This window comes from Pleurodeles waltl, chromosome 9, assembly GCF_031143425.1.
Source record: "Pleurodeles waltl isolate 20211129_DDA chromosome 9, aPleWal1.hap1.20221129, whole genome shotgun sequence".
Taxonomy (NCBI): Eukaryota; Metazoa; Chordata; class Amphibia; order Caudata; family Salamandridae; genus Pleurodeles; species Pleurodeles waltl.
In genome coordinates, this window is record NC_090448.1 from 781,056,008 (window position 1) to 781,080,007 (window position 24,000).

The window sequence follows — 24,000 nt, forward strand, 5'->3', positions numbered from 1 at the left end:
ATTTAAAAATCACAAAACAGTGAATAAGTAAAACACAATAAAAATCCAACACCAATTTATAAAAATAGATTATGGGGGTCATTCCAAGTCTGGCGGGCGGCGGAGGCCGCCCGCCAGACTTCCAAACTCCGAAATACCACTCCGCGGTCGAAAGACCGCGGAGGGTATTCTAAGTTTTCCCCTGGGGTGGCGGGCGGTCGCCAAAAGACCGCCCGCCAGCCCAGGGAAAAACTCCCTTCCCACGAGGATGCCGGCTCGTAATCGAGCCGGCGGAGTGGGAAGGTGCGACGGGTGCTGTTGCACCCGTCGCGTATTTCACTGTCTGCCAAGCAGACAGTGAAATACTTGTAGGGGCCCTCTTACGGGGGCCCCTGCAGTGCCCATGCCAGTGGCATGGGCACTGCAGGGGCCCCCAGGGGCCCCGCGACCCCCCCCTACCGCCATCCGGTTCCCGGCGGGCGGACCGCCGGGAACTGGATGGCGGTAGGGGGGGTCGGAATCCCCTCGGCGGCGCAGCTAGCTGCGCTGCCTTGGAGGATTCCAAAGGGCGGCGGTACACTGGCGGGAGACCGCCAGTGTTGCCGGTCCGACCGCGGCTTTACCGCCACGGTCGGAATGCCCTTGGGAGCACCGCCGGCCTGTCGGCGGTGCTCCCGTGGTCCTCCAACCCGGCGGTCATTGACCGCCAGGGTTGGAATGACCCCCTATATCTTTATCTTTAAAATGACACCACAAAGAATAAAATCAGATAATGGGAACCGGAGATATGTATTTTTAAAGAATTAATGCTTTTTAACACTTAGAAACGAATAGGGCCAATCTGGTCATCTGATCGCACCTCGACTGGGGCAAAGTCAAAGTTTGAGGCAGACCGCGATGGAGTCTTGCTCAGCTGCAGCTCGTGGGAAGCCTCAGTCAAAAGTTTATCTTAGGGCTTAGTCGTTTTTCTGGAGATTTTCTTCAGCGAGACAAAGTCGCCAGTCCAATCCGACCTCCTGGAACTCTTTCTCAGAAACGCGTCACAGGAGCCTTCTGTGGAGATTTTTACCTTCAGACTTAGTTGTTTTTTCGGGGTGAAAATCCTTTGACTTGGGCAAACCTGAATCTTGATCCGACGTCCCTGGAGCCCTCTTCGGATACACTGCCTGGGAGGTCCCAGTCAACTTCCTAAATTCCGACTTAGTCACTTATTTGGAGATTTTCTCCACTGGGATGAACCTGCAAGTCAGGCCGGGTAGCGGTTGAGGCAAGCTGGCTACAGTTGCCCCGGCGGGTTGGTCCCTTTATGGAGCTTTTTTCCAAAATTTCTCCAAACTTCTGGATCTTCTTCCAGGTGTTCTTTTAAGGTTTTTTAGAGGTCCACAGCTCACCCCAAGGTTCCAGAAGCTCTGAGATGCTTCTTCAGGGTGCGGACTACAACTCCCAGAATGCACCTGGTGCAAACTCCAAAATGGCCACTGGATAGAGGTCAGCTTCTTCAGGAGTTGGTGCAGGAGACTCTGGTTAGGAATTTTTAACCTGTAGCAAACCGGGAGTCCCTCCTTGAACCAGTTGAAGCCAGGCAAAGTCCTTCTTGTGGTGAAGCCTGTGTGCAGCTGGTGCAGTCCTCCAGAGTGCAGTGTCTAGGTGCAGGTCAGGGGTCCAGCAGGGCAGTCCTCCTTCTGTAGTTCTTCCTTGTTGGAATCTGGTAGGAATCTGAGGTGTGGGTGCAGGTCTGCCAGTTTTATCCTTGCTTATGGGTGAAAAACAGGTGGTTCCTGGTTCACCAGTCAGGTGCTGGGTCCTTCCCTCTGTGATGACCACTTCCTGGGAAGTGTGGCACAAATCAATCCCAGGGAGCAACATTCTTCAAAAATCCATCATGGCTGGAAGTGATTTTTGGAGGTTACATCTGGCTGAGCCCATCCACTGGTGTGGCTAAAAATCTTAAACACACCCTTCTCCTGCCCTCTCCTAATCTAATCAGGGGGGCACCTAGTTGTCTGGGGTTGCAGGATGTGGGGGTGGTGCTGGGTTGCTCCAAATGTCCTTCCCTGCCTTTGAAGACCAGTTTGGTAGCCCTCCCCCCTTCCTGCCTCCCCATCTGCTGAGGGAAGATCTCATCCCCCAGATGCATCACTTTGTGTTGAGCCAGGCCACTTCCCACCTCATCAAGGCAACCTGGCCAGGCTGCCAGAGGCTGGCCAATCAGAGCAAAGTAGCAAAACACTGCAGGGCTGAAGTTGGCAACTTTTTAGGTACAGTTTAAAACTCTTTACCTGCACACAATATATTAAATCCAGCAATTGTAAGTTGTGGGATTTATTATAACAATTAATTTGATACCAAACTTGAGGTATCTGCCTATTCAGGGGACTTTATAAATTAAAATAAAGCCTCCCCATTCTAGACTATGGAGACCATTCACTATAGTGAGGGAAAAAAATGAATTTGGCTGTTTTACCTCACCAGGGCTTATAAAACTATTTTATAAGGTCCCTGCTTATAGTTACATGGCACCCAGCCCTAGGGGCATATAGGGCACACCGTCGGGGTGATATATGTACAAATAAGATAGTTTAAGACTTTGGAACTATTTTAAATTCCAATGTCGAATTTGCATGGAACTTTAATTTAAAAGCAGCCAGCAAGGCAGGCCTGCCTTTAAAATGACAATGGGCACCTCAGTAGTGTACCTATGGGTGCACTACCTATGCTTGGGTCCCTAAACCTACATGCCCTACCATATACTAGGGACTTATAGGTAGGTTGACTTAGCCAATTATAATTAGCCCAATTTGCATACTCATTATATACAGAGCAGAGGCCCTGGGACTGGTTAGCAGTACCCAGGACACCATTAGAGTCAGGAAAACATCAGCAAAAAGGGAAAAATGGGGGAAAAAAGTCAGAGGGCCTCTGCAATCAGCCCTGTTTTCTCACAGAGCAGAGCCCTGGGCATTTGGAGGCCGACCCTCCACAGCTGGAGGCAGGGTGCGAAGGACGGTTCACCACTGGCAGGCCCCTGAGGCTGCCAGCCGCCTCCGCCCCAGCACACCATCCTCCTCATCCTAATCAGATGTCAGTTGCGTTGTGTGTTGAAGCGCTCTCTGACGCCACACATTTACAAAGGCTATGCTCCGTGGGGATTTGGACAGTGGTGGTCATTAGGTATGGTAAAATGATCTTACTTTACGTAAAAAAATTGCAAGAAATTCACCCAAGTTTACTTTAAGCTACAGTTACTCACGGTAATATTATATAACTCTACATCATAAAATAACCCTAGAAATTGACTGAAAAAATCATAAGCTAAAGTGTCCTTATAGTTAGGTGGGAATGTCAGTCATAACGTCACATTTTAAATGCAAAACACACTGAAATTCACAATTTTATATTTCATTGGTCTTAAGCTTTAGCCAATATTATACTTCATATTTTCCAGCATGATAAGAAGTATGTTATAGTTTTGGTTGATTATCTTTTCCAAATGAGTGAAGTTGAAATATGGCACAGACCTCACAACTGATACTGTGCTAGAAATTCTTAAAACGTGCTTTAAACCAGAGAAACTACTGATAATAGAGTTAAATTTTCATATGCTAAGATGAAGGAGTTTCTACTTCAAAGTGGGGTTGCTTAGAAGTGCACACCTCTGTATTCTCTTAACAGTAATAGGAAGGCAGAAACCACAGAATTGTGAGTAATAATAGTGAAACTTCTTTAGCTATCAAGGATTTATTTTGTTTCCTCTTCTGACATGTTGAAGAATTGCATTGAGTTTGAGCCCGTCTAATAAATCTTGACAAATCAACCACAAGATGCGTGAATGGGCTTGGAAACATTTACTAGTCACATAACAGAAGATCAAGGGATGGTATTACACAAAAACCTGGCAATAGATAGATCTGTTATCTGAACAAAATTAAATTTCCACAAATTACAGTAGGGCACAAAAAGTTTTTTAATTTGCTAGATGACCTTCACAAGTAGTTGATGTCATTTCGAGGCGTCTTAAAATAGAAATTAACGTTTTTATTTCTTTATTTTAGTTTTAGTAAACAGAAAGAAAGAAAAAGAGAAAAAAAACAATCATGCTTAGTACAACAGTTGAGTTCACATCGACATGAGTGGGATATCGTATTAACATGCCTGTATTTTTCAGAATGCATCCTAAAGAAATGACCCAACACCTGCATGCCAATGCCCACCTTCATTCCTCCATTAAATATCTCACATGCTGGAGCCCACGCATCACACTCGACATGTTGTAGGAACATCAGATACATGTCTGATTTCCTGTCCTAGTCTGTCAGTAAAAGTAAACCATTCCTACTTAGTTTAATATTCACTAGATGTGCCCAATCCATAATATCCCTATTATCACTGGTCCAACTTTGAAGTTAACACATGCTCTATATCCACCCAGCATGAGATGTCCTCCAGTGCTTTGTCATCCGTCCTGTTTTCTCTTCGTCTGCAATCTTCGGCCAGTACCCTTTCAGTCATGTCTTCCTTCCAGGCAATAACTGCAGGTCTTCTCTCCATTATCCAGTGAATGGAAATGCACCACTTTCCCAGAACCAACCCCAGCAGGAGCAAATGTGTATGGTGATAAACCCCAGAAGACAGTACTTCAGAGTAGATGTGAAGTTAATAAACATTACTCTTCTCAGTGTCGCAACTATTTTCTCACGGTACGACCTGATAAGCCTGCATTCCCAGAACATATGTATAAATGTAGCCCCGGCACTACCAAATTTTGGCAGAGATTACTTAAAGAATTTTCAAAGGAAGGATTTTGTAAAACTGTGAGTGAGCGTGTAATTAAGATATTTGATTAGATATTAACCATTTTAAGATGGGGCAGCTTGATGGTACTATTGATTCACATAGTAGGTTACGAGATTACCTTTCTGAAGATTTACATGTTGTGGTAAAAGAAGCTATTGTATAATCTCAAAGTCTAACGTCACAAGATGTTGTGTATATAGTTATCAAGCTCTGTAAAGTATTTAGGTTGTTGCTTTTGGTGTAGAGGGGAGATGTGTTGTAGTGCCATGCGTCTCTGGCTTATGTCTTGAGTGGTGACAGACATTCGTGATTGTACATACAAAAATCTAAAGCATGAATTGACAGTAACAAGAATATATTTAATACTGATTAATAAGGACAAGGTGCTATTGATATAATCATGGGGCGATGCCTTCCACTCTTGAGCTGCATTTATTAATTATTGTATGACTCTTTTGTTATTTATCTGTTTGTTCACAATATTAGGATTGACCATCCTCGGCACACTGTCTGAAGATAGCTTGTGGGAAATACTTAGGAAACACAATAGGGGTGCATTCTCTCCAAAAGTTGCCTGTAATTTCATGAAGCTATCTGCATCGACCTTACACCAAACTTAAGAGTCAGGGGCCACCATGCAGGTCTGATTCCCAATCTGAGTCGTTAATTCCATTGCTTTGTTTCCTTTGGGATTAATTCCTTCACTCCTATATGACACAGTATGCAGAACATGTAATAGAGGAAGCTTGTCATGTAGAACAGTTCTTTTGCAAATGCTTTTTAGCGTTGATCAATTTACCTTTTGAATGTTTGAATCTGTTTAGGCACCAGTACAACAGATCCATGTTGTACCCATGCACACAAAAAGGGTGAAGGCCATATAATCAGGATGAGGACTACATGGTTTTCCTTTTACAGGCTTGTAACACAACCAGCACCTGTGCACCTGAGCTGTAGAATTACATAAGACCTTAGTGTGAGTCTGTATGGGTTGGACTTTCATCTTCGAAAATTCCTTGAACAGCTGTGCATGCTGCAGAATGTTTCTACTCTTGTAAGATGTATAGAGTTTGTGAAATTCTTTGTTGGTTTTCTCAAAACTATTGGGCCCAGATTTATACTTTTTTAGCGCTGCATTTGCGCCGCTTTTTGATGCAAAAGCGGCGCAAACTTACAAAATACAATGGTATTTTAAAGTATAAATATGGGCCTTGGTTTCTAATTGAAGGATCCCACTCAAACCGCATGTCGGAGCAGACCTGTGTTCTTTTGCACTAGGTTTCTTTTTGAAGATGGCAGTGTCAAGTGCTGTAAGAATTGTTTCTCTATGAGAGCGAAATCCTCTTGCAGCACTGAGTATAAGTGTGGGTTATAAGATAGGGAGGTAGTTTGAGCCTCGTTATATAATACATACATGTGTAACCACAGGTACTCTGAACATCTCTTATAACATGATTAATATGCCCGATGCATGTACTTATTTTATTTCTGACATACTGGCTTGAAGACAGTGTAAAATGGCAGCGTGGGTATCTGTCAATCCTTTTCAGAGAAGATGGGCCTGACCACGTCATAGAGTAGTTAGACTCTCTCTACGTTATGTGCTCTACAAACAACCCTCGCTAAGGGCTTGTAACGTTCACCAAATATTATGAGGCTATAAAATGGCACATTTGTCTAGGAATTCATGTGCAAGTCGCTTACTTTCTTGCAGCCTAAGATCATCACATTCAGAAGGCCACTCTTTGCCTTTCTGAAACTTATTTTATATCCATCCCTTGCTCAGGCAGTAATTATTTGGTGAGTTTGATTTATATGTTATTTTACACTGCCATTAGTTGGGCTTATGTCTTCGGTGTGAGAGATTGTTTTGGTGACTTCTTGCAGGTGATCCCTAATTCTAGTTGTAGACAGTTCAGTGCTTTTCTTAAAGATTTGTGTGAGGTGAGTATAGACATACTGAGTGCCACAAAGGTATAAGTGGTCAGAGACTGTGATTCCGTTGTTAATCACCTGAATCACACCATATTCTTCAAAAGCCCAGTACTGTATTAGCTGGCAGCAATCAACAACTTTCAAGAGACATCGCAACAAAGGCACACCTTACTGGCACACCTATGCGGCATGCCACGCACCTCAGCCACACATTTCTTTCCAGGGACGAAGTCCCATGAAAACTAAGGCCCATATTTATACTTTTTTAGCACCGCATTTGCCCCGCTTTTTAATGCAAAAGTTAAAGTGTAAGTTTCCTCAAAAAAGCCAAGCCTTCTACGCAGCCAGGGTCTTATCGCCCTTGTTAGCGCATCAGACTTTATCAAGTTAACTTACCAAGGAGATACCTATAGGCCGATGGACCTTTTGACTGCGCTTCAAGTAGTTCCTACTATATATCCCATACCAATACAGATCAACAACAACAACAATAAACCACATCAATAATCAATAGGAGTCAATAATTCCACACACCATGACCTCTCGGCCATGAATAACCACACCTTTATAGAAAAGTTAGAATGTTTATTTCCCTATATTAACAATGCTAATGTCACGTAACTTATCCTCAAAATCAAATTATAAACATACAGAAACAATATTGGCTGACCAAAGCAACAAAAGAATCGCAATCTAATCAAAGCCTGGGTCACTACACAGTCTAAGGTTACAGTACAAATTAATAACACAGATAACTGCCCAAATGAAATGGCACACATTTAGATTCAGCAAAGAAACAACATCAACTGTTATTACATGTAAAGAAAGACCAAGAGAATTGAGGACCAACTTTGAAAGATAAAGTGTTGGATTGTAATCAAGCAATGATTTGTTGAATCCGCCTGATCAATTCAAAAGCATTTATTGATCCTTTGTATAGGAATTGTTTCGGAAATACATGAAGAGAACAGCCGACACGTGTTTCGCCCCCTGTGGTGTATTTACCTGGGGCTTTTTCAAGGCATATTTGTTGTTGTTCAAAGAGAGATCATTTCTGTATACACACGGGGGGTCATTACAACCCTGGCGGACGGTGTTAAAGCGGCGGTAAGACCGCAAACAGGCTGGCGGAAAAAAAAAGGGAATTATGACTGTGGCGGAAACCGCCAACAAAGACAGCCACTTTAACACTCCGAACGCCACGGCGATACAGACAAACAGCGCGGCGGTTACCGTCAACAGACAGGCGGGAGACAATGTACCGCCCACACTATTACAACCAGCCAATTCGCCACCTTTTCCAGGGCGGATTCACCGCGGATAAAAACACGGCGGAAACAGCTTTTGCTATGGGAAAATGCTCACGTTAACACATCCCACGAGGAACGAGGACACCAAGGAGCCCGAACTCCAAATACTCCCTGCGCTTGTTTTTCTGCTCCTTTACGACCAACAGCTACATAGGCGCAGAAGATACCGGTGAGTACTGCACCTACGACACGGGGAGGCAAAAGTTAGGGGGACACCCACCAAACACCCCCACCCCCACCCTCGCATATCTCAACATATACACCAATGCAGTCACAAAAATAACAGTAACAACCCACATTCCCCCCGGAAGAATGAAAAGACAATGCGAAATTCGGGCAAACATTGTAATGTGCCAATATCCATGTCATACAAAAATATCCAGAAATATATATCTCAAAATCACTCTTATTTACACATACAATCCGAGAAGTAGTGCAGATATGTACACAACAATGTCCGTGCACCAACAGTCCAAAAATGCATGGGCGAGGCCCACAATAGATACCTGACCAAAATCGGAGCGAACACTGCCGGGGCATCATATAGAAAGAAAACAGGCACCTCAGGGGGAAGGGAAGGGGGGGCACCTCAGCCAGATTAATGCGAAGCCAGATCCACGACGGGGCTCCATGCCCATTGATGTATCCTGGGGAGTGCAAAGCCACAGTCTCTCAAGTCTCTATAGTGGGTGGCATGCCCACTGTGCCATCCTGGGGAGTGCAAAGCCACAGTCTCTCAAGTCTCTACAGTGGGTGGCTTGCCCACTGTACCATCCTGGGGAGTGCAAAGCCACAGTCTCTCAAGTCTCTACAGTGGGTGGTTTGCCCACTGTGCCATCCTGGGGAGTGTAAAGCCACAGTCTCTCAAGTGGATAACAGTCTCCACTGGTTCTGGAGGGGGACTGGTGCCCAGACTGGTTGAGTCTCCACGTGAAAGTACCTGTCCGGTCACTGTCTCAGCTGCACATGGGGAAGGATGCCTGACGTGGCGGTCCATTCCTTCCTACACGGTGCATGCCCTGTTCAGCGGTGCTTTGCCATGGCGGTCTTTGCCCTGTTCAGCGATGCATTGCCATGGCGGTCTTTGCCCTGTTCAGCGATGCATTGCCATGGCGGTTCAGGACAGTTCAGTGGTGCTTTGCCATGGCAGTCTTTGCCCTGTTCAGCGATGTATTGCCATGGCGGTCTTTGCCCTGTTCAGCAGTGCTTTGCCATGGCGGTCTTTGCCCTGTTCATCGGTGCTTTGCCATGGAGGTCTTTGCCCTGTTCAGCGATGCATTGCCATGGCGGTCTTTGCCCTGTTCAGCGATGCATTGCCATGGCGGTCTTTGCCCTGTTCAGCGGTGCTTTGCCATGGCGGTCTTTGCCCTGTTCAGCGGTGCTTTGCCATGGCGGTCTTTGCCCTGTTCAGCGATGCATTGCCATGGTGGTCTTTGCCATGGCGGTCTTTGCCCTGTTCAGCGGTGCTTTGACATGGCGGTCTTTGCCCTGTTCAGCGGTGCTTTGACATGGCGGTCTTTGCCCTGTTCAGCGGTGCTTTGACATGGCGGTTCTGATACGGACATTGGTGTGTGGCATGACGATCTCCACACTGGACATTGGTGTGTGGCATGATGTTCCATCATTGCCCAGCGGGGCTGTGGCATCCTGGCCCCTCCTGGCCTGTGACTCCGGCGGTGGTTTCTGGACCAGTGACGATACTTGTGCCCTCCTGGGCAGTGACTCCGGCGGTGGTTTCTGGACCAGTGACGATACTTGTGCCCTCCTGGGCTGTGACTCCGGCGGTGGTTACTGGACCAGTGACGATACTTGTGCCCTCCTGGGCTGTGACGCCGGCGGTGGTTTCTGGACCAGTGACGATACTTGTGCCCTCCTGGGCTGTGACTCTCTGCGGTGGTCTCTGGACCAGTGACGATACTTGTGCCCTCCTGGGCTGTGACTCCGGCGGTGGTTTCTGGACCAGTGACGATACTTGTGCCCAGTGACGATACTTGTGCCCTCCTGGGCTGGGACTCCGGCGGTGGTTTCTGGACCAGTGACTATACTTGTGCCCTCCTGGGCTGTGACTCTGGCGGTGGTCTCTGGACCAGTAACGATACTTGTGCCCTCCTGGGCTGTGACTCTGGCGGTGGTCTCTGGACCAGTGACGACGGTGCTGGCGGTTGTGTCTGGACAGCCGGAAATGATGGCGCACTTCTACGCCGTGACACTCACAACAGGCTGGGCAGACTTCCCCTGGACCTTCCCCACCTTTGTTGGAGTTACAACTGACTCACCAATCCCCTTCGATCCCATGTCACTTGTTGTACCACCAGGGGTCTTAAGATGGTCCTGTCGTCCACTCTCCATTTTCAGAGCCTTTACAGGGTGTGGGCTGCCAGTGCCTTGGCTCCGGGTCCTACTGCCTGCACTGGTGGACGGTGCACTCCAAAAACCTGGAACACGCACCACTGGTACTGGAGGCTTTTTGGCTGAGGCGCTACGACGGGACTGATGAATTGGAGGGGGGGGCAAAAAGGTCAATTTGACAGAGGGACAGTTTCTGACGAACACTGGAATGGGTAGCTGGAGGGAGTCTGGGAGTGGAGGAAGAGGAGGTGGTTGTAGGAGGTGTCACTTTAGGTGTTTTGAGTGCAGGTGCAGGTACTGGAGGCTGTTGTGAGGTGGATGGATGTTGGGTGAGTGATTGCCGGCGTTTGTGTACTTTGGGAGGGGGCGTCACAGACACACTGGGAGAGGACACAGGGGACGTGTAAATGGCAGTGGAGGTGGTGAGTGCTGGTGAGCGGCTTGTGGTGCTGGGTGTCCTGGTGCGAGTCCTAGTGCCTGTAGATGTGGTGCATGCAGGTGTGTGTGTAGATGAGACTGGGAGGGAGGAAGGAGAAGAGGAGGAGGGGGACACAGTGGAGACAGTGGATGTTGCTGTGTCTGTATGTGGGTGAGGCTTGAGTGAGTGCCTGTGGTGTGTGTGGTGCCTATGTTTGGTTGAGCTTCTTGTGTGTGTTGACTTGTGTGCATGCTGGTCTGTAGGTGTGCTTGGGATGGGCTGGGGTACAGGGGATTGGGTCTGGGTGGAGGAAGTTGGAGGGGGGAGGCTGGACACAGGGACAATGGCTGCCATCAGTGCTGAGGCCAGAGATTGCAGGGTTCGCTGAAGGGCCGCCTGACCAGAATGAATGTCCTCCAGGAATGCATTACCATATTGCAACTCCCTTTCTACACCCTGGATGGCATTCACAATGGTAGACTGCCCAACAGTGAGTGACCTGAGGAGGTCAATGGCCTCCCCACTGAGGGCAGCAGGGGTGACTGGGGCAGGGGCTGAGGTGCCTGGGGCGAAGGTGATGCCCACCCTCCTGGGTGAGCGGGCACGGGGCGAACGCTGAGGGGCTGCTGGGAGGGCGGTGGTGGAAGGGGGGGTGGCGGCTGTACCTGTAGAGGTGGGGCGCACAGGTGGTGCCGCCACCACAGGGGAGCTCCCATCGGCGGACGAGTCTGTGTCGCTGGTTGGTGATCCGGTGGCCGACGTGAAGCTCCCCTCGCCCTCCGTCCCACTCGTGCATTCAGAGTCTGTGGTGTGGCCCTCCATGGCCATGTGGGATGCAGCTCCCTCGTGCTCCGGTGCCACTGTACCTCCGCCTGATGATGCTGATGTACAAAAGGACAGGGAGAGCAGGAAAAGGGGGGGAGACATAAGAAAGAGAGTTTTAGTGCATGGCATGCCGCTACCGTTGGCGGACAAGACAGACACAGCAGCCCCCTGCATTACGCCGTGCTCCTGACCTCTGCACATGCAATTTCTGGGACATGGCCTACATGGCAATGGTGGAAATCTGCGCACATGGATGCCACAGGGGCAACTATACCTCAACTTGGCACTCTGCTGAGGTGGGTGCCACATGGCCTACATTACGGAGGGGCCTTGCCTAACTAACTCGCCCTGGCCTAGGGACACCCACAGCCCACCTCCCCCACCCAGACCCCTCCACTGCACGCCAAGTCAGCTGAATGACGTTGTACTCACCCCCTTGTGTCTGCTGTGATGTCCTCAAGCGCCAGGATCCGGAACATCAGGGGGGTCATGATGCGACGGGCACCCCTCCCACGTTGGGAGGCCATCCCCAGCTGAGCCTCCGCCATCTTCTTGCTGCAGCAGCGAATGTCCTCCCATCTCTTACGGCAGTGGGTGACCCGTCTCTGGTGGGCTTCCAGGGTCCGGACCTCCTTGGCGATGGCACGCCAAATGTCCCTCTTCTGGTGGGCGCTGACCTACATGACATGCACAAGGAAAGAGGAACAGTCATTATCAACTGCACCGTCAATGTGAGTGGCCCCCTCCCTACTCTGGCCATGTGGCCCATTCATTCCCATTCATAACTGATCTATGAACTCTGCCCCTTCCCTCTTCCAACCAGCCCTCTCCACCCAGGCCTAGCCCATACAACCTGCTCCCTGTGTACTAACCTGTTGGTCTGGAGGACCGTAGAGTAGCGTGTACTGGGGGAGGACCCCATCCACAAGTTTCTCCAACTCCTGTGCAGTGAAGTCAGGGGCCCTTTCCCCAGAGGCAGCAGCCATCGTCGCTTTCAGACCGAGGTCACAGCAGCACTAGCAGTGTAGGTCCTCTCCTGTCGAAGGTCAGGTAAATAGTGAGTGAACAGATAGAAAATGGCGGTGAGGTCCGCAGCGGTGACGTCCGCGGCGGTGCGCATCATCACCGCCGGCGCACCTGTTCATTGGCTCCTGGGACCCATCGGGTCCAATGTTAACCAATGCACCATTGCGCCGCGGTCTACGACCGCCTACTGCGACGGTGTGCAACGCCAGCGCAGTTACCCCACAATCCCATTGTCCCAGTTTAGAGGTCAGACAGCCGCCATTTTAGGGGCCCACATGGCTTCATTTCCTACTGCGTCACGCATAGCTAGGCCTATACTCAACACACATACAGGAAGGCTTTTTTGTCTGGTGTAGTCTTGTGTGTAACAGTGGGTACATACCTGGAGGAATAGTGACTGGTTCTTCGCTGTTGTCCTTCTTAGGCACCTTCAGCTGGGACATATGAGAAGATGGGGGAATCCTCCGGTATACCGACCGCTGGTGGACCTGTTGGCAATGGAAGAAAGACATATCATCGTCACCTACCGGTCTGACCGTGCCACAATCCAGGAACTATGTACCCAGTTGGAGCCTGACCTGATGTCACCAATCCGCCATCCGACTGGAATCCCCCCTGACGTGCAGGTGCTGTCAGTGCTCCATTTCCTTGCAAGTGGGTCATTTCAGACAACAGTGGCCATGGCATCAGGGATGTCCCAGCCTATGTTTTCCAACGTGTTGTCCAGAGTGTTGTCTGCCCTGCTGAAACACGTAAGGAGATACATCATTTTCCCTGAGGTGGAGGATTTGCCTACGGTGAAAGGTGACTTCTATGCCCCTGGACATATCCCGAACTTCATAGGTGCTATTGATGGGACCCATGTAGCTCTGGTCCCCCCGCAGGAGTGAACAGGAACAGGAAGAATTATCATTCGATGAATGTCCAGATGGTCTGTTTGGCAGACCAGTACATCTCGCAGGTAAATGCTATGTTCCCTGGCTCAGTGCATGACACCTACATCCTGCGGAATAGCAGCATCCCTGATATGATGGGTCAACTCCAGAGGCATTGTGTATGGCTATTGGGGGACTCTGGTTACCCCAACCTTTCCTGGCTATTGACCCCAGTGATGAATCCCAGGACCAGGACAGAGGAACGGTACAATGATGCTCATGGGCGGACTAGGAGGGTTATCAAACGCACCTTCGGCCTTCTTAAGGCCAGGTTCAGGTGCCTCCATATGACAGGTGGATCCCTATTCTACTCACCGAAGAAGGTGTGCGACATCATCATCGCCTGCTCCATAATTTAGCATTGTGACGCCAGGTGCCTTTTCTGCAGGAGGATGATCCAGATGACGGTGTTGTGGCAGCTGTGGAGCCTGTGGAGCGAGTGGACAGTGATGAGGATGAAGCGGAGGATGAAGAAAACGACAACAGGGAGTCAGTCATACAGCAATATTTCCAGTGACACACAGGTGAGAAAATTTTCTGGTTTAACATTACATTAACTTTCACACGTCTACCTCTATCCTGTACCTACATTTCACTCACTATTTGTTAATTGAGTTGTACCCTTCCATTTCAGTTTCACAGGTGTGGTTACCTACGTGTCAACTGCTTGCATCCTTGAAGGGCTTGTGATGTGTGACATTGGTATGTTAGCCTTACAATGAGTAACCCATTATGACACTGTAATTAATAATACAAAGTTCCTAATCATAGACTGACTCCAGATTTTTTGGACTTTCTAGGTGTGTTTATTTAAGTGCTAAAAAAATCAAGGAAGGTTGTAAAATGGGGATGGGTGATGGTGGAGGAATGTCCATGGCAGAGTCCAGTCTATTAGTCTCACATGTGCACTGCCCATCTGGCCATTGGAAGTGGAGCTGGGGCAGTTCCAATCTGGACAGGGTGACAAAGTGGGACAGTGGGGGGACAATCAGGGTGGTCTCATTTCCTGGCGGTGGTCTTGCCATCTTGCTCTGTCCTGTTCCTGGATCTCAGGGCCCGCTTGCGTGGTGGTTGTCCGTCTACAGGGGGTGGGGTGCTGGTGTGTTGGTCCTGTGGCGGGGCGTCCTGTCCACTAGCGCCGGCGGAGGTGGTGGGCAGTTCGTCATCCTGGCTAGTGTCAGGGGCCCCTTGGAGTGCCACGGTGTCCCTCAGGGTCTTTTGAATGTCCGTCAGCACCCCTACGATGGTGCCCAGGGCGGAGCTGATGGTCCTGAGCTCCTCCCTGAACCCCAAATACAGTTCGTCCTGCAGACGCAGGGTCTCCTGCAACTTGTCCAGGACCGTGGCCATCGTCTCCTGGGAGTGGTGGTATGCTCCCATGATGGAGGATAGGGCCTCATGGAGAGTTGGTTCCCTTGGCCTGTCCTCCCTCTGTCGCACAGCAGCCCTGCCAGTTCCCCTGTGTTCCTGTGCCTCCGTCCCCTGGACCGTGTGCCCACTACCACTGCCCCCAGGTCCCTGTTGTTGGGGTGGTGGGTTAGCCTGGGTGCCCTGTAGTGGTGGACACACCGCTGATTGACCTTTCCTGGGTAGGGAGGTTTGGGCCTGCTGGGTGGGTGCTGTGCTGGTGTTACCAGAGGGTGGCAGCTCGGTGTTGGGCTGTGGCTGGGCAAGAGGAACCGACTGTCCTGAGGCCCACGATGGTCCGGACTGGTCATCAGGATCCAGTGGGGCAGAGCTGCTGTCGTCACTGTGGGCCTCTTCTGGGGATGTAGTGGTGTTGCCTGGACCCTCTGGTGTGGTGACGGTCCTTCGGGTTCCTGCAGGGGTATAGGAACAGGATTATTGCATCTGTGTGTGTCATGGTGTGCAATGGGTGGGTGAGCGTGTACCCCAGTGCAAGCATTCCTGTGTGGGGGTTGGGTGATGATGGTTGGGGGGGTGTTCTGGGTATGTGCAGTGGGCATTCTTTAGTGAGGGGTGCCCATGCTTAGTTTTGTCATGCAGGGCTTGGTGTTGGGATGGGTGGTTGGTGTCATGGGTAGATCAGTGAGGATTTGGGGTGATAGGGGAGGGTGTGAGGGTGGGGGTGTGTGATAGCATGCAGGTAGGGAGGGGGATGTGATAGTTAAGATATGACTTACCAGTGTCCCATCCTCCACCGACTCCTCCGAGGCTCTCAGGATGCAAGATGGTCAGGACTTGCTCCTCCCATGTTGTTAGTTGTGGGGGAGGAGGTGGGGGTCCGCCGCCAGTCCGCTGCACTGCGATGTTGTGCCTGGAGACAGTGGAACGCACCTTCCCCCGTAGGTCGTTCCACCTCTTCCTGATGTCCTCCCTATTTCTTGGGTGCTGTCCCACGGCGTTCACCCTGTCAACTATTCTGCGCCATAGCTCCATCTTCCTGGCTATTGATGTGTGCTGTACCTGTGAGCCAAATAGCTGTGGCTCTACCCGTACGATTTCCTCCACCATGACCCTGAGCTCCTCCTCGGAGAAGCGGGGGTGTCTTTGGCGTGACATGGGGTGGTGTGTGTGATGTGTGGGGTGGTGTATGTGTTGATGAGTGTGGTGAATGTAGTGGTATGTGGTGTTTTGTGCGTGGATGTAGTGTGGGTGATGGTGTTGTGTGCCTCTGTGTGATGGGGTTGTCAATAGCTGTGCTGTCTCTCTGGCCTTCTCTCAGAAATTCTGGTTGTAGGGGTTTGTGGGTGATGTGGGTGTGTGTTTTATATAGTGTTGGGTGTGTGGGAGTGTTGTTTTTATGTGCATCAGGTGTGTGTATTTGGAATTGTCCAATGTGGCGGTGTTTTGGAGATGTGTGTGTATTTTGAGCGCGGCGGTGTGTACCGCCAATGGAATACCGCGGTTGAAAGACCGCTGCTTGGATTCGTGGGTCATAATAGCATGGGCGTGTTTCTGTTGGCGTGGAGGTGGAGGATGTGTTTCCGCCAGTTTATCGCTGACCTTTGGTATGGCGGTATTGTGTGGGTGTCTGAATTTCGGCGGATTCCGTGATGTGTGTCATAATAGAGGGGGGCGGTCTACCGCGGCTGCGGCGGTGTATTGCCGGTCTTCTGCACGGCGGTAAGTGCCTTATACCGCCAATGTTGTAATGACCCCCCACGGTCTTATTATTATTGTCGGAGTAAATTGGTCTATCCCCCTATTGATTACCCACTGACTAACATTTAATCTGGGCATTTTGGAGGAAGGGAATTGGAGCTTGGCTTCTTGTTCTTGTTCTTACATGCAGCAATACTCATCAGTGAAAACCCTAACTATCCTCAGATTAGAATAGCATGTTTGGACTTCATGCAAAACAATTTAGTCAACACAAATTGGAAAAAACATCCAACTATGGCTCTATCAAAAATAGCGGTTTGTAACTAGAAACAAAAGCAAATAGACATATCAATCAGTAACACTGTCAGTATACCAGTCCTCAATAAGATTCAGCAAGCTGTGAAAGTCTTTGTCAATAGGACATCAGTATGGTCAGCAAGACATCAGGATTCACCATCAAAGTTCAGAAAAAGCAAAGTCTCTATAAGCAGTAAAGTTAAGCACATCTCTTTTCAGGACGGTCAAGAAAATAATGATTTAAACTCTCAAGAAGAATGGGAAGAACTGCTTCTCTCATCTTGATGCAGTCCGGCTAAGTTAGATTTTCCTAAAACTACTTCCCACATCCTCATTGGTCAAGGAATCACATGTTTACAATTAGTCTAATGAAAATAAAACCCTTAATCTAAAGTTTTACTACTACATGGTTCACATGTTGATGATTGGCTCCTCTTCTGCTCCCGTCATTCGGCTCGTCAGGTATCAATATTGTTGCAACTTATACTCCAGTCAGTGAATCCATTGTCTCCTCCTGGGAAGGTCAGTCTTACACATACCACATTAAACATTGTTTCACTAGCAACTACAGCATCTTCTAACAAGCAGTTTCTCATGAGAACTAACTTCAGCTACGAGCAAATGGTCAGTACGGTGGAAAATCACAATTTAATTCTCTAACCAACGATTTTATAAAACGCCTAAGAAATGCAGCTTGACATGAGGCCTTGCAACTACGCCCAAGACCTAGCTAAGTTAAGGCCTACAATTAATAAAGATAATACATAATGCATAACCTTTAATATGACATATTACTACATTAATCAAACATAAGCTCAACATTTCCCATTAATAAGCCATTAATAAGTACACTTCGTGAACAATGGCGGCCACTCTGGTGGGCGCACCTTCAAATGTGTGCATTATTTGTCTCTACGATAATACATTTTCTATGCAAATCCAACACTCAAAATACATGAATATTCATTAATAAAATCAGCGTTAACAATACCCTCCTCTGATGACTAAATATGTCATCACACTAAGGCCCATATATATATATATGTATACTTTTTTAGCACCGCATTTGCACTGCTTTTTCACGCAAAAGCAGCGCAAACTTACAAAATACAATTGTATTTTGAAAGTTTGTGCCGCTTTTGCATCAAATAATTACGCAAATGTGGCACTAAAAAAGTATAATTATGGGCCTAAATCTTTCCACAAATATTTTTGCTTCAGCTAAAATTCTGTCATCTCTGTCCCCTTCAATCTTCATTCCCTTTTTGAATTTTCCCTAAACCAATTTTCCCTTTTCATTTCTTCCCTCTTCTGATCATTTTTAATTTTCTTCAATTTGATCATACTACACAATTTACATATTCCCCATGCTCCAATTATGAAAATCACAATAATCAATATCTATTGTAATATTTTCAATAAGATCCCTTTCCCAATGTTGCTGAGACAATTTCCCACTGAAGCAAATCCTTTGCCAACTTTCTCCCAAACACCTGGTTCTTTCAAATCAGCTCTCTCATTAGTCAGATTAGTAAATAAGCTTCTAATTTCTACACTGTTATCAGGAATATATGAGCAGCAATACTTTGAATTAAGCACTTTGCAAACTCTGCCATCTTTTGCTAGAAGAATGTCTAACCAAGTCTGTTCTGAAGAGTCATAGCTCTTTCCGCAGCCAATTCTGTAGCTATCAGGATCATAGCTCCTAAAAAATGTGTCAGCATGTTATCCACAATAGTAGACAACTTTCAAATCTTTATAGAATTCAGAACAACTCCTACTGAAGGAACCATTGCTCTAAATATATCTCCCACTATGCCAGAAGGAGACTCTCTCCTTTCTCTACTGTGATGTAATTCTGTCAATTCTGGTAATCTTTCAAAGCCCTCAAGTTGAAATATCTTTGGGTAAACTATCCCCAAATAACATGTGCCATACCATCCTCTTGGAAGACGGTAAAAAGCATCATGTCCACAAATGTAATAAATACCAGGAATCGCTGGATCCTGTCCATTCAACATAAATGTCCATTTACTCTGAAACAAAAACACGTCTATATTCACTCGTTCCCACAAAGAAAGTGCTGGTACTAGATCTAGGTCTATTTACACAAAGCTTCCCTACGTGTTGTGCATCTAAAGCTAATTTCCCTTCTGCCTTTATTGCACTATAAGCATAATCATTTCTAAAAGTCCTTTTCTCTATAACCTTTCCTAACTTCTCCCTTAATGCCTTTCTCCTGTCTTCTGTCTGATTGAAGAGGCTCTTTTCCAAAGGTGTAAGCAAGCACGTCAGATTATTCTTGTGTGCATAGGCGATCCCAAAAGTTAATGTAGGCTCAAAGAAACCCCTCACTAACACTATGTCATTATACTTAGCTACTCTACTCAGATACCTAATTATGAGGACAAACACTACATCATAATTTGAATAGAAATACTAAATGTGCTCCTGGTTATAAAATATTGTTAGTAACAGACTACAACTTATCCCCTAAATAAGAGGCAAACTATGATAAGTAACTCCTTCTTCGACTGATGAAGGAATCTGCGTACACCCATAATAATTCCTTGCATCCATCGCCTCAACATACCGACTCAATAAGCAATAGAAGACATTAGAATAAAGTTCCCCATTGAGCATTGTCTACGTGCGGATACTTCTCATCCAACCTTGACTTCTCTATCGCTATTAATGCAGTAATCGTCTCTAAAGCTGAAGTATGGTTGGATTTACTCTTGTCAAGAACAGTCATACCCACAATCAATGTCACACACAATATCACACATACAATTGCGTAACCAATACTCATATTTACAGCGCCTATTCTTCCTGTTCTTCCTACCCTGATGGTCAAAATTCGGTTTAGCAGCTTGTCAAATCAGGTTTTCAAAAAGTCTTATCCAGTTACTTTCAGCAGTCTCTTACTCTTTGTACTTCTCTCAATTTGTAATTTTCACAGTTCAGTTCATCCGCTTCCTTCAAGTGCCAAAATATTGACCTGGAATGTCACGATCAAAACAAAAGGACAAAAATTCTCTTTGCCATTCACTTGTTGTTGCATACGCCCATTCAATACCTGCGTACCTTCGACTTTATACTCTTTCTTTTCAACTTTCGATCTTCATTCAATTCTCCTTCTCTTAAGTGTTCTCTTCTAGTCGTATCTACTTCTTCCTCGATTGTCGTCACAACAACTTCTTCCTTTTTGCTTGTGACTCCAGCCACTTCTCTCCTTTCAGTGGACCCTTAATCAATGCTCTTTTCAGTGATGAACTTGACACTTTTTCTTGCTCAGCAGGATATTCTCTTGACGGACCTGCAACTGGTTCAGGAGGAGTCAGATCAAATTGACTTTGTTCCGCCTCAACTCCTTCCTCCTCAGGTTCTGCTCTATTTGTTTCTCAAAATCATCTACTTCTGTGAGAACCCTCCTCTGACTAGGCTCTCCTGCTGCCTCAATCGATATTGGCACACTGTCACTCTCCTGGAAGTCTTCTCGTTCGTCTCTCACAGGAGTGACTGAACCGTTCTCAACTTGCTCAGATCCAGTCTCAGTTCCTCTTTCTTCTCTTTTCGGGTCTGAGGCTTGTCTGGTCATTGTTGGTACTCTCAACAACTCCTCGTCATTGTCCAAAGGACATGCCACTTTTCTCATATGGCTTGCGTGTATCCAGTTCGGAACTCCCGCACACTTCACAGCTGTGGTAGTGATCAAAACTACCTGGAAAGGGCCTTTCCACCAAGGTTCCACACACATCTCCTCACATGTTTTCAGACCACAACCCAGTCACCAGCTCTCAGGTTGTGTCTTTGACCTTGTGACGGTTGCAGTGCAGTGTGGCTTCCACCTGCTGAGAGAAAGAGCAAACCACATCAGCCAGACCTTTGCAGGAGTCCAACACAATATCATCTGTAATGTTCACAAGAGCATTTGCAGGAACTGCTGGCAACCTCATTGCTCTGCCCATGAGGTTCTCATGCGGCGACAATCCTCTCTTCCTGTTGGGTGTGCTTCTCATTGTCATCAGAACTAACAGCAGTGCGTCAGGCAATTTCAGATTTGTGGACACACTCATTTTCACCATTCTTGATTTCAAGGTAATATTCATCTTTTCCACTAGTCCTGATGCTTCAGAGCGGTAACTACATTGCAACTTTTGCTCAATGTTCAATGCTGCACATAATAATTAAATTTCTTCATTGTTTAAATGACTTCCTCTATCTGATTCTAAAGAGATCGGAAACCTGAAATATGGTATCAGTTCCCTAAGCAGTAGTTTAGCTACTGTGAGGCTGTCATTACTCCATGTAGGGTACGCTTCAAGCCAATGACTAAAGATGCAGACAATCAGCAACACATATCTCAAACCTCCACACACAGGCATTTCAATAAAATATATTTGCATTCTGCTGAATGGACCTCCTGCTCTTCCAATGTGGCTCAAATTAATCACGGTCCCTTTTCTTACGTTCAATTGCTTGTCTAAACCTTGAATTTAACCAATTCTGCTTGAAAGTACGAATCATTGCATCCCTTCCAACAGGTGCTTGACCATGATAATATCTAGCCGTTTGAGACAACAGACTGTTCGGTAAAACCAACTGACTTTCTACTGAAACCCACAATTCATCCTGTCGCTGTACACATTTCATTTGCTCCATGATCGTTTTTCCTCCATGTAAACATTATTTTGCAGTGTTCTCAATTTTTCCAACGTATCTACTACATGCAAGGCAAAACTTGGACATGTTTTATCTTCTTCAGGTAACAATTACCACTTATCCTTGAACAAAATACAGTTCAGTGCGCAAAACCTTGCGACTTGATCTGTACATCCATTTCCCACTGACAGAAAATCTGGCGATTTCAGATGGCAACTGCATTTCACTACAGCAACATTTTCAGGCATTTGGCTAGCTTGCAACAATTCTTTAATTCTCTCACCATTTCTCACTGGCGAACCAGAAGAGGTCATGAAACCTCTCTGTGACCAAAATTGGCCAAAATCATGGACTATTCCAAATCCATATTGGCTATCCATATAGGTGGAAACTTTAATCTGAGCAGAAACATGGCACGCTCTAGCAAGGGCTTAAGGGCTACCAGTTCCACTACTTGTGCAGAATATACTCCTCGAAGCCAGGACGCTTCCAGGATACCAGTAATTGTGCACACAGCATATCCTGCTCTCAGTACTCCTGTATTGTATCTTAGGCAGGAATAATCAACAAAGATAATTTGGTCATTTTCTTTCAATCAGGAATCTCAAATATCAGGTCTCGGTTGTGAGCACAGATCAGTTACTTCAACAATCATGCTCAATGTCTTCCAACTTTTTATTTTCAACATTTTCATTTGGAAGCAAGGTTGCCGGGTTAAGCACTGTACATCTTTTCAATGACACATTTGGTGACCCTTGAATGCTCGTCTCATAATGTGTAAATCTTGCACCTCGCAGGTACATGGTGTTCGTTCAGGTAAGTAAAACTTTATCTGAGTGAGGGACCCTAATTGTCAGGGGATGTCCCATCACAATGCCTTCATACTGTGTGAGGCTCTGTCTAGCTGCTGCAAGTGCCTGGTAAAGCTCCTACGACTGGGTCCAAAGTAGCTGAAAAATATGCTACTGGACGGTTTACACCTCCATGGACCTGCGTCGAGACAGACAAAGAACATGCATCACGCTCATGCCAAAACAACATGAAGCACTTTGTGTAATAAGGCATACCCAAAGCCGAAGCTTTGCACAGACTCTCTCTCAGTTCAGAAAATGCTTTCATGCAAGCCTGGTCTAACACTAGGGGATCAGTAACCTCCTTGTGGGTCAGCTTCCGCAATGGTTTGGAAATGACTGAAAAATTGGGAATCCATTGGCAGCAGTAGCCTACCATCCCTAGGAACATCCTGATATCTCTGTGTGGCTGGGGGGACTCATCTGCATTATGGCTGTGACCCTTTCTCTGGATATTTTCCGTATTACCTTTCTCAATCTTGTGGCCAAATATTTCACGTCTTTTTGACAGTATTGTAATTTAAGTGGAGACACTTTATGACCATTCTTTCCCAAATGGTTCAATAAGGCAATCGTGTCATACTTGCACTCATCCCTCATTTTGGTTACAATCAACAAGTCACCAATGTACTGTACCAAGGTCGATAGGAAAGGTAATTCCAATGATTCCAAGATCTGATTGAATATGGAAGGTGACTCTGAAAGCTCTTGAGGAATTCAACAACAACAGTAAACTTGGTCTAAAGATTTTAAACAAAAGAGAAATTGAATGTTTCAGGACTTGCTCCACACGCCACGCAGCTCCACCAGACTGCGCCAGTGCCCTCTACCCCGCCCTCGTTGCTGCTGCGAGTTTGAGGTCCTCCACTACCCGCAGGCACCCCCTGCGTCTCATCCCTGGTGTCTACTGGTTGCCATAAGTATTGTGTGTCTGTCTTGTAACTGTCTTTCTTTTGTGCTTTTTTCTCTGCTTTCTCTCAGTTTTTTCAGCCTCTTTTCTTCTTTGTTAGCCTTTTTTGCCTTGTGATCTTATTCCGCCCGTTTTCGGCTTCCTCTAAGCCATTCTTTCTCCTCGCCCTTACCGCCACTGCGTCTCTGCGGCCACACTCCCCTCCCCCCCATTCGCCCACCGCTTCCGCCTCCCAGCTGCTCCTCCCTCCCTCCCACCTCCGCTTCTTAATGGCAGCCGCTGGGCAGCCACACGCAGCAGGCACGCCGCAGCGCACCGGAGGTGCCCCATAGGCAAGCCCGTCTGCGCCCATCCATGCCTAGCGCCAGACCCCCTGGCCCCCACACAGGCCACTCTGCCGCCTGCTACGAAGCCACCCCGAAGCTCACCCACAGACCCTTCTCCTGCCAGAACTGCAGCTTCACCTGCCCCCAAACCGCTAAACATCACGCCAGATCCAAACACAACCACCTCAGCTGCATCCTCCTCAACACTCGCTCCATCCACAAGCACGCCATCGAACTCTGGGACCTACTTACCTCATCTTCCCCAGACGTCACCTTCGTCACCAAAATTTGGATGAACCCCTCCTCGACCTGAC